This window comes from Medicago sativa, chromosome 7 (genome assembly GCF_051527215.1).
Source record: "Medicago sativa cultivar Bolivia chromosome 7, Bolivia_mono, whole genome shotgun sequence".
NCBI lineage: Eukaryota > Viridiplantae > Streptophyta > Magnoliopsida > Fabales > Fabaceae > Medicago > Medicago sativa.
The window spans coordinates 67,503,070-67,515,431 of NC_140755.1; the positions used below are offsets into that span (position 1 = coordinate 67,503,070).

Sequence of the window (12,362 nt, forward strand, 5' to 3'; positions counted from 1 at the left end):
CACCCTTATCATTTTCATCTTTAAACCCGTTTTGCTCTTAATTACCGAATATATATGAAGTTGTTCCAATCAATGAATATTTTAGCTTTTTTATTTATCTCATTAACTAGTCGGTAAAAGTTAGCTTAACATTAAATTTTTAACAAAATCAATCATTTTCTTTTATCACTTTATTACTTATTAATCTTATTATTCTTGCTTATGTTTTTACACAACAGGAGAACGACTGTAGTCTCTAGATAAATGGAAGCTAGATGCATATTAAAGTGGAAATTTTTTATTTTTCTGCTCCTATTACCAAAAATGTTAATATGTCTGCTCCTAGTTGAAAAATATTGATACAAATGCCCTGTTCTTCAATTGAACGGGTGAGCATAACTATTTTTTCAACGTTTTTTTTTTTGTGTTCTATAAACAAAATGGCGAGCATGCAATTGTTTTTCTTGTCCTTTGTTTTATTTCCGTCCAGTGGCATGCTCAAGGCCGATTATCCTTTTAATCTTTGAATCTGCAAATTTGTTTATTTGATTGCTTAATTCAAGGGTGATCATATGACGGTGGAGTTTTGATTGGGTTACTTGTCTTTTTATTCACTTTTAGCCATGCTCGCCATTTTAAAAATAGAACATAAAAAAAACTAAAAAAAATATGGCTTGTTCGCCATTTCAAATAAAGAACAGCAAAAAAAACCTAAAAAATAAAAATGCTCTCCATTCCATGTATAGAACTCAGAAAAAGCCTGCAACTTCGCAGAGAACATTGAAAAAATGGTTATGTTCGCCAATTCAATTGGAGAACAAGGGCATTTTGGGGCAGACATATCAATTTTTTTGGTGATAGGGGCAGGAAATAAATATTCTCTATTAAAGTGTGCATATAGGCCAGAACATCTCTCTCATTTTTTCCTGTGTCATATCATAACTCATAAGACCTTTGTAATACATTTTTAAGGTATATTTCTACAAGTGACTCAACAAGTTTATATACTGACACATTATATATCGACCAGTGTCTATTTTATAACACTATTGTTACTTTGTTTCTTACATTAATGATTATTTTTATTAGGGTTAATTATGTTTCTAGTTCCTATAAAATAGCGACCTTGTAAGTTTAGTCCCTATTTAATTTTAATAGCATTTTTAGTCCCTAATTTTGTTTCTGCACTGAGTATTAGTCCCTACTCAATTCAAATTTGTTTAATTTATGCTTAAACTCTTAAATTTTTGAACAATTTTTTGCAGACATGTTTAGAACATTACTAAAAGTTCGTCCGCAAAAAATTATCGCAAAATTTGATTTCTACATCCAGATTTTATTACCCTTTATCTTTAACTTTTGTCGTTTTAAAAAATTCATATTTAATTCATTTCATGTCAGAAAATTCTAAATTTTAGTAAACGAACCTTTCATAGTGTTCTAATCTTGTCTCAAAAAAATCGTTCAAAAATTTAAGAGTTTAAGGATAATTAATCAAACTTTGTTTTAGCAGGGACTAAAATTATAAGTAAATTTTTTTTTTATAGGGACTAAAAATGCTATTAAAATTAAGTAGGGACTAAACTTACAAGGTCGCTATTTTATAGGGACTAGAAACATAATTAACCCTTTTTATTATGATTATTAAATATATATCCCTAATATCAGTAACTTGATTTTCATCACTAAGGAATACATTCTTCTAATTTGTGCAACATTATGTTGGAACTATAATTTCTACATAATAGAAGATGTTTGAGTTGTAATAACTCATAACCTTTTTATTGTAATAATTCATTACTTCTTATAGCAAATATAAATACAACTTATTACCAGGAAAAAAAAACATTTAAATTCATCATCATTATTCTTCTGTTCAACGAACTGATATTTATTAAGATATTCAACTTACTATCATAAAAGGTACCATTTAAATGAAAAAAGTACATTCATTTAACAAAGTGCATTTAGCATTCAACTTTTCATTATTTTGTTGACACGGTTTTTGCATTTTGGGCAGCTAGGGTTAGTTTCATGAACCACCACATAGGAGAGGCAACGAGAACATCCTGTGGCAAACCATGATCGTGGTCTATCTTTGGCATAAAAATTAGAGCTCAATTTGGATGATGATGAAGTTGCAGATTCTAGAGAATTTTTTGAGTTGTCAGGTCTCAATCCTGGTGGTTCTACCTTTGAATGTACAACCAAAAAACATGAAGAAAAAAAATTAAATATTAAAATATAGGGTTAAATAAGTAAATAGTCTCATTAAATATACCGACAGTTGATTTTAGTCCCCCTAAAATATTCCTTAGGCTTTTGGTCACTCTAAAATTTTTCATCCATGAAATTACTCCTTGCTCTACATTGAGAAGAGGACTAGTTTCATGGATGAAAAATTTTGGAGGAACTAAAAGCCTAGAAATATTTTAGAGGAAGTAAAATCAAATGTTGGTATATTTAAGGGGACCATTTACTTATTTAACCCTAAAATATATTCACATTGTTTATAATAACTCTATAAAAGAAGCTCAAGAAAATTATTATAATTAATACCAATCTATGAAATTCATAAAAGAAAATAAATAGAATAAATAAGAAGTGGATTTACCTCAAAATTAGTTTGATCTTGTTGTTCAATTTTGATTGGTTGATTGATGTCAATAGAAGGCTGAAATTGGTTTTGAAGGTCATGACCAATGTTGTCTGGAAAAGCACTTGTGTCATCTTGACCTGATTTCTCAAGTGACATACCTTTGTTGTTTTGTAATTTCTTAGTGGGCGGTTTCATTAGTAATATTATAAAGACTCTTTGTGTTGGCAGGTATATATATACCGTTGTGTCAAAAAAAGGTATATATATACCGAATAACGTTTCATAGCACACAGACTTGTAAAAAGATTCACATTTATCATCTTTATACCACATATTCAAAAAAGTTGCTACATATTGATAGTGTTATTTTGTATGAAGTCTTAAAAAAATTATTTGACCAATAGAAGATTCTAATGAAGAAATCTAATAAAATTAATATTTAGTAAAAAAAAATAGGAATAAATAGTCATGAGGTAAAATAAAAAGTGATTATCATATAAAAGAGTGCGCGACTATATGTTGTAGAAATGGCAAAATATGTTTCAAATTTGAATTGCATTACAACAACAACAACAACAACAACAACGCCTTATCCCACTAAGTGGGGTCGGCTACATGGATCAAATGCCGCCATAATGTTCTATCAAAGACCATATTTGGATCCAACTCATTGACCTCTAAGTCTTTTCTAATGGTTTCTCTAATAGTTTTCTTAGGTCTTCCTCTACCTCTTTTAACCTGACTCTCCGCCATTTGATCTACTCTTCTTACCACGGCGTCTACGGGCCTTCTCTCTACATGTCCAAACCATCTAAGCCTATTTTCTACCAACTTTTCTACTATAGGTGCTACCCCCACTCTCTCTCTAATGATGTCATTCCTAATCCTATCATGTCTAGTCTTACCACTCATCCAACGCAACATCCTCATCTCCGCTACGCTTACTTTACTCTCGTGTTGGCTCTTAATCGCCCAACACTCCGTACCATACAACATTGCCGGTCTGACTGCTGTCCGATAGAACTTTCCCTTCAGCTTAAGTGGTACTTTCTTATCGCACAAAACACCTGAGGCTCTTCTCCATTTCAACCACCCAGCTTGAATACGATGATGTACATCAGCTTCTATTTCTCCGTCATTTTGTACTACGGACCCAAGATATCTAAACCGTGTAACTTGGGGTATGATATGATCTCCAACTTTCACCTCTAAGGTAGACCCACTTCTCCTTTTACTGAAGTTACATTCCATATATTCCGTCTTGTTTCTACTCAGGCGGAAACCGTACGCTTCTAAGGCTTGCCTCCAAGTCTCTAGCCTCCCGTTTAACTCCTCCCTCGACTCACCAAGCAAGACTACATCATCTGCAAAAAGCATACATCTCGGTGCTAACTCTTGGATGTGTTCCGTCAGTACATCCAAAACTAAAGTAAAAAGATAAGGACTTAGGGTTGACCCTTGGTGCAGTCCTATTGTTATGGGAAAATCTCCGGTATCCCCATCCTGCGTCCTCACACTAGTCGAAGCCCCCTCATACATATCCTGGATAGCTCTAATATAGGCAATCCTCACCCCTTTCTTCTCCAGGGCTTTCCAATAAAAAATTTATCAGGTTATTCTCATCTCATTTCATTAATAAAATCTATTATATTTATTAATTATGACCGTCAAACCATCTTTCTGAGTCAAGATCCTCTCCATTTATTGTTATATACTTTTCTTCAATTTACAACATAAAAACACAGAAATTTAAAAATAATTAATAGTAGCTGGACTCGCTTAGTAATATGACCACTACATACTTTATTGTATCTATCTCTCACTAAATGATCTTGTCCATTTATTTTTAGAAAATGGAGAGGATCTTAACTCCATCTTTTTTAACATGTAGCATTTATTTTGTCCACGTCCATAAGAAATTGCCACATCGACTAAAATCTGATGCATACCTCTTCTCATTTTATCTCCCTCTTTCTCATCCTATCTCATGTTGCGTAATTTATCAGGGTGCGTAATTTTTCCCACCCTTCTCCAAATCCATTCCCTTCTTCTATTCTAATCCTTAGCTTACCCCTTTTAAACCTAATATCCTCATCTTAATCTAATCAACGGTTTCCGTTCTCCAAAGTCCAAACCCAATATCCTCTTCTAAACCCTAACTTGCATATTTTTAATATGTTACAATCCAATAATCATGGACGTTCATGGTCTTGCAAGACAGATTATCAACCACTTCGCCGTCCCCATGATAAAACAACCAAATTCAAACTGTACAGTTATCTACTACGTACACGGTAGATAATCATTCGAGAATAAATACCCTCAATACAGTACGAATACCATTCAATTATGGTACGAATACCACTCGAAATCGAAGGGACAAAAATAGAAGATGAAGAGAAGAAAGACTCGTCAATACAAGTCGAAAATGGAGAGAGAATAAAAAGATTCGAAGTTTCAAAAGTCTTTGAGTGTTCTGAATGAACTATAAGAAATTGGAAGTATTCCTTTTGCTTTTACGTGAGGTTATGTATCCCTTTTGAAGCAAATTGGGATCCAAGAGGTTCTAAACTGTTTAGAGATCTTTAATATGTTAGAGACAATAAGATAGCACAAAATGTCATTTATGATTTCAAGTCTTTTATTCCTTATTAAGAAGAAATCAAAACTTTGCTTGATATCATTTCTATAAACATTTATTATAGCCTGACCAAAAGAAACCAAAAGAGTTGATAGAAGATACATCTAGTCATTGAATTCCAAACAAAATGGTGACAGAGTAATAAACAGTTTCATCATTATGAGCAGTTTATGTTATTTTGTATATTTTCAGTTTAAACTAGTGCCCTTGTTAATTCTCTAACTACACTTAATGTTTCTCGTAGTTTTTGCGTTGTTTAATGAATATTGTGCAGCCCTGGCACAATTTATGTATCTAATGTTATGTTATATTTAGTAACTTTTTTGTTTTCAATTACATTAGTTGCTAGTTACTTTTATTTCGCTGTGTCTAAACTATATAGAGTTGCAGTTTACTTATATGTAACAATTAGGGGTGGGAACATGTAAGGTCGTCCGACAGGAGCCTACGGTACTCTAGTGTATTTAAAGTCTAACTCGGCCCAGCTTGTTTATTAACAAGGTTAGGCTCAAGCTTTTTATAAAACCTATTTAATTAAGGGTAGTGTTAACTTGTGCCCTCAGGGCACATGTTAAGAATCTAAAAATGAAATTAAATAATAAATTTTGTCTTGAAAAGATAAGATTTCAAATTTCAAGAATATTGAATGCACAATTTCCAACAAAATGTTTCTATCTTTGGCTTCTTAACTTGTGCCTTGAGGGCACAAGATAACATTTCCCTTTAATTAAATAGGTCAGGCTAAAAGCCTATTAAACCCGTCAGACCGACCTATTAAGTTTTTTATATATAATAATATATCTTCCATTATTGATATTGTTGAAGTTTTTTTCATAAACTCAAGCCTTCATATCATTGATTATTTAGTAGCAGATATATTGGTGTGATTAGACATTCGTAAGATTTCATTATTTAGTAGCATACATATTCACATGTTTTAGGCCTTGATAAATTTTGACTTATTTAGTAGTAGGCTCACATGTGTTGCTAGATCTATAGTGTAATAAAATAGGTTTTTTAAATAGGCTTTCAGACTTCATCAGACTTTTAAAAAAGGATAGGTCAGACTTCGAAAATGAGCTCTATAACGGGTAATAGGTCAAACTTAGGCCTATAATTTTTGAAGTAGGTCAAACTTAAGCCTTACAAAGTTTGACCCGGCCTAACCCATTTCCACCCCTTAAATTATACCAGCCTCTCTCATTTTTCTTATGCATTGTAACAATGAGCTTAAATTAAACCAGCCTCTCTCATTTTTTTTGTGCATGTTTTCTCACACTTTCTCACCAATTACAAAATCTAATATGGTATAAGTCTATTTTTGGAACCCAACTCACCAAAAATCTTTTCCTAAAAAAAAAAAGCTCACCAAAAACCTATCTATTATGCAGTAAAACAAAACTAAAAAAGTTCTTCAAACCCACTAACTCAGCGTATTAAACGGAAACTCTACTACCATCCATTATTTTTTCTATAAAAGGAATTTACCATTCCATTAATGAATTATTCAAATCAGCGCTTTTTTCTCATTTCCAAAATCAAAGACAGCTAAAGCAATACACCCTCCGGTCACAAATATAAGCAAAAATTCATATTTTAGATTCATTCAATAAATGATGTATGTTGTCTATAATAAAGACCACATACATCATTTATTAAATGAATCTAAAACATACTTTTTTGCTTATATTCCATTATTTTTTCTATAAAAGGAATTTACCATTCCATTAATGAATTATTCAAATCAGCGCTTTTTTCTCATTTCCAAAATCAAAGACAGTTAAATCAATACACCCTCCGGTCACAAATATAAGCAAAAATTCATATTTTAGATTCATTCAATAAATGATGTATGTTGTCTATAATAAAGACCACATACATCATTTATTAAATGAATCTAAAACATACTTTTTGCTTATATTCCATTATTTTTTCTATAAAAGGAATTTACCATTCCATTAATGAATTATTCAAATCAGCGCTTTTTTCTCATTTCCAAAATCAAAGACAGTTAAAGCAATACACCCTCCGGTCACAAATATAAGCAAAAATTCATATTTTAGATTCATTCAATAAATGATGTATGTTGTCTATAATAAAGACCACATACATCATTTATTAAATGAATCTAAAACATACTTTTTTGCTTATATTTGTGACCGGAGGGTGTACACACCACATTCTGCCAAATTAGAAGGAGAAAAAATAGGCAAGACCAATTCAGAAATAATTTAGTCCTCTTCTTCTAATCCCACTTTTCTTATTACATTCTTAAGCCTTTGCTCTCAATCTAAATTCATTCCCAATAAGGATGATGTTGATACAAACAATCGAAAGTGGGTCAACTTTTAGACTTGTTTGTTTTGTTTGGATGGCCAGTGTTTAGACCATAGAGCCCATCATATTGAACTTTGTACAAATGATAAGTTACCTACATCTGTTCAACGATTGGTTGAGTGAGATCAGAAACTTTACTGTAAGAAAACTCCAACAATGAAACAAATAAATATTTGTTTCATTGTAGGAGTTTCTTGCCGTAAAATTGTTGACCTTACTAGATATAATATATGATATTGTTAATTGTGAGGCGGTCTTTGTACTCCAACAGAAGAACAAACAACGAGAGACGTTTAGAGGAAGCTTGATGCAACTGAAAATTTATGTGTTGATAATTGTGGTGGTAAGCATGGGCGGGATGCACAATTACAACTAGATGTATTCTGGCCGTGTATGATGCTAGAATTTAATTTGGACGTGGTTTGATGTAAATATTAGCAATGTGTCCAACATGGACGTGGTTTGATGTAAACATTAGCCATGCTTGAATTTAATTTTAACTAACTTTGAAGTTTCTCATGCATATGCAATCACAAAGCTACCATATTCTTCGTGCTAAGGTTCTTTCCTTATGCAAGTTTTTGGTATGTTATGAAGACTGGTTGACTAACTCTTCCTTTTTTCCAGGATCAAGGGAGATGATACAAGTTTTCGTTCGATTTGTCTTGATTGAATTTTTGTTATTTTTTTATTTGTGATTTGAAGCATGTGCTAGGAAGGATTAATTTTTAGTTGGCATCAAGTGCCTTATTCTTCTCCTATGCAGTCTCATGGGGAATTTTTTTTTTTTTCCGACCCTGTTTGCCAAAAAAATTCCAAAGTTGACCCCCTATTGAAAAAAAATACAGAAATGACCCACTTTTAATTTTTGGTGGTTTTTTTTTGTCGTTTTGTGCAGTCCCGCCGTTTCAAATGGCGGGAATGAGCCGTCTTCCTGCCACTAGTCACTTCATGACAGGCTACAGCAGGTTTTTGTCTTTTTTTTTTATTTTTTTTTCCAGTACCGCCATTTCAAATGACGGGAATGAATATTTAATTTTTTTTCGTTTTTTTATTTTTTTGGATATTGTTTGTTTATTTAAAGCACAAATAATAATAATAATAAATAAAAACATATTAATTTATTTGAACGCATAATACATAACGTTATTAACTATCGGTTATTTATACTCGGACAATTTCTCATAATATAACCGTTTATTTTTTATTTTTTTGGCCATTATTTGTTTATTTATTTGTTTAACAATAAATAAAAAAATATTAATTTATTTGTTTAATAATAAATAAAAACATATTAATTTATTTGAACGCATAATACATAATGTTACTAACTATCGGTTATTTATACTCGGACAATTTCTCCTAATATAACCCTTTTTTATTTTTTTGGTCATTATTTGTTTATTTATTTGTTTAACAATAAATAAAAACATATTAATTTATTTGAATGCATAATACATAATGTTATTAACTATCGGTTATTTAAACTCGGACAATTTCTCCTAATATGACCAGTATGCCGACACAACCCACACTGTCTCGGTGTCGGAGTCTTCTTTACCACCTCCTCGTCCATTTCAGTCCTTATGCGGGTACTATTGGGTCGACCTTTCTTTAGTCTTTGCATGTTTGGATTATGGCAAAGCACGGGACCGTCGTATGGGGGCCAATAACTCTTATCCTGTACTACTTGAAAGCTGTGTTGTAGATGGAGTAAACACTCTCGTTTTTGAACACAGCTGGAATAAGGGTTGTGTAGTCATGGCGAAATGAAGAACACGCGGCTATGACATGGGAACAAGGCAAATGTAAAGCTTGAAATTTCCCACAATCACACCACCCCGCTTGTAGGTCCACCTTGAAAGTTCCCATTCGCCTTCCCTCCCTGTAGTTGACGGTCTCACGGACTGAGAAGGTATACCTTTTTCGGTCAAACTGTTCGACATGATGGGTGTTGGACTTAACAATTTCATCCTTAATCACATTCTGGCAATATTCACTGAACAAATCTCCAGAACCTACCCTTGCAAACGCTTTTTGAGCCCTATCAGTAAAGAGACATGCCAGCCTATAGTAGGTTGATTGAACTATAGGCGTAACAGGTAGGTTGCGTGTTCCCTTAAACACAGAGTTCCACGACTCAACGATGTTGCTTGTCATGTGACGATGACTTCGTTAACGAAATCTGGACCAACTCAGCTCCACAAGTGCAAAATGAAGTCGCTATGGAAACTAATGATGATGCTGAAATTCCTGATGAGGATGTGGAACAGGAAGAAGATGAGGAAGAGGAAGAGGAAGAGCAAAATCAACGACCCGTACGAACTAAAAAAGATAAATTATGTGCTACGGGAGGTCATAGTTTACATTGGCGTAAATGGTTGCCGAGGAGAAAGTAGTTTTTGTTTTTATTTCGTATGAATAAAATAATTAGTGTTTTAAAATTAATAAATTAATATTTATTATCATTAATTTTCGTTTATTATTATTTGTGTTTTAAATAAACAAATAATGGCAAAAAAAAACGGTTATATTAGGAGAAATTGTCCGAGTATAAATAACCGATAGTTAATAACGTTATGTATTATGCGTTCAAATAAATTAATATGTTTTTATTTATTATTAAACAAATAAATAAATATTTATTTATTTATTGTTAAACAAATAAATAAACAAATAATGGCTTAAAAAATAAAAAAACGAAAAAAAAAAAGATATATTCATTCCCGCCATTTCAAATGGCGGTACTGAAAAAAAAATAAAAAAAAAAGACAAAACCTGCAGCGACGTGACGGCCGTCAGAAAGACGGCTCATTCCCGCCATTTGAAACGGCGGGACTCCAGAAAACGACAAAAAAAAAACCCCAAAAATTGAAAGTGGGTCATTTCTGTATTTTTTTTTCAATAGGGGGTCAACTTTGGAATTTTTTTGGCAAACAGGGTCGGAAAAAAAAAATTCGTCTCATGGTAAGCTGTCTTGATGGATTCATTCTCCGATTGAAGTTCGGTAAAGAGAGAAAGGTTATTCAAAGCATGTTGAAACTGCTCCCTGAAACCCAAATAGTCCCTCGACATGTCATTCAACAAAAGACCTACCTGTTCATAAATTTGACATCGAGAAATGGGAACATCAGCGACATCCTCAGTCTATTCATCAATGTCCAACGGGAATTTACTTCCTCTGTTTTGGTAGAGATGTTCTTTTGGACAGCTGCATCGTCAAAACTTAGTCGTCCCCAACGAAATATGGGCATGGTTCGGTTAACCTAAAAAACCGAACCGAACCGAACCGAAATTTTGAAATGGTTCGGGAAAACCGAACCGAACCGTTTCATGTATGGAGCTAACGGAACTGAACCAAAGTTATGGTTCGGTTAACCGTTTTCTTACCTATGAACCGAACCGAACCGAACCGAACCAAAACCAATATTTTGAACCGAAATGTATTTTTTTTATCCTTTTGTGAATTTAATTGTTTTTTTATCCTTTTTTTTATCCAAAATGCAAAATATTTTTTTATTTACTTTTTTTAAGAATATAATTTTTTTTTATTAATATTATTAGAAAATTGTTGTTCACACATGTGAGAAAGCTGTGGCACACATGTAAAATACGTTTTTGCCCCCTCGGCAGTTAACTGCCGAGGAATTCAAAATACGGCTGCAGTTAACTGCCGAGGAAAACCTCGGTAGTTAACTGCCGAGGAAAGCATTTATGCAGACAGCAGGATCTGCATTAATGCTAACCCTTACCAAGCCGTTTTTAGGCCAGTTTTGACCTGTAATTTCACCAGAGCATTTCCATAGGCAATCCAATTATACAACAATGAAACTCGGTCATAAACAAGAAAAATATAATATCTTTTACATTTGTCCACAATTAAATCAAACCGAAATTTGGTTCAAACCACACAAAAGTTTGAAATTCATCGAAACGGAACATAGTGTCCATAATCAAACAACACATTACAACTCATTACACATCATTAAATTAAATCCCTACTTACATTCATTACAATTGCATATGGAACGAACATATATATATAATACATTATTTTCCACCATATTCCTAAACATAAATCCGACGTCGCTATCGTCTTTAATAATCCAAGGCATATAGCTTGCCGTTTTCCATGCGAATTCATCTCTATCTTCTCCTAGGTCTATCATTGGCATTAGAGCAGACAAGTGACGTGTATATTGATTTTCACCAAGATGCTCAAAATAAGTGTTAAGTTGTGTCTTCAAATCATCAATAGAGTCCGTCGGTGTTATCATAACCTTAACCGTCTTTTTAAACGCGCAATACCTAACACGCCCTTCAATTCTTGCAACCTCTGACATGTTTCACTTGACAAAAGCTTTAACAAAATAATCATAGATTAGAACAAAATTAAATGGAATGTAATAACGAATAAATCAAATGCGTAAACATTAATAAGCTATAAATAAGTATTGCACTAGTTTCAAGTCAATAAAAGTCATATTATCATATATATCAATATCAATTACATAATGTTACTTATATATTGGCCACAAAAAATTGGCATTACAATTTTGACCCCAAAATATACGTCGGTGTAATTTCTACCAAAAAAAAGGACTAACACCGACAAAAAAATCACTCGTTAAAGGCCAAGGTTTTCCTCGGCAGTATACTACCGAGATTCTCCATGACAGTGTTACGTAACTGACGTTGTAAAACCATGACATATCCAAAAAATAAACCGAATAAAATGCACAATACCTGTTTTTTTACGTCAAAAGTGTGTTGATACATCCCATGCTTGATGCTTGAATCATTTTG

General features: G+C 32.7%; 1 pseudogene; it reads right to left on the reverse strand.

The window, feature by feature from the left end:
- Positions 1-8,936: 8,936 nt before the first annotated feature.
- On the reverse strand, positions 8,937-9,716 carry LOC146907922 (uncharacterized; annotated as a pseudogene).
- Positions 9,717-12,362: the final 2,646 nt, after the last annotated feature.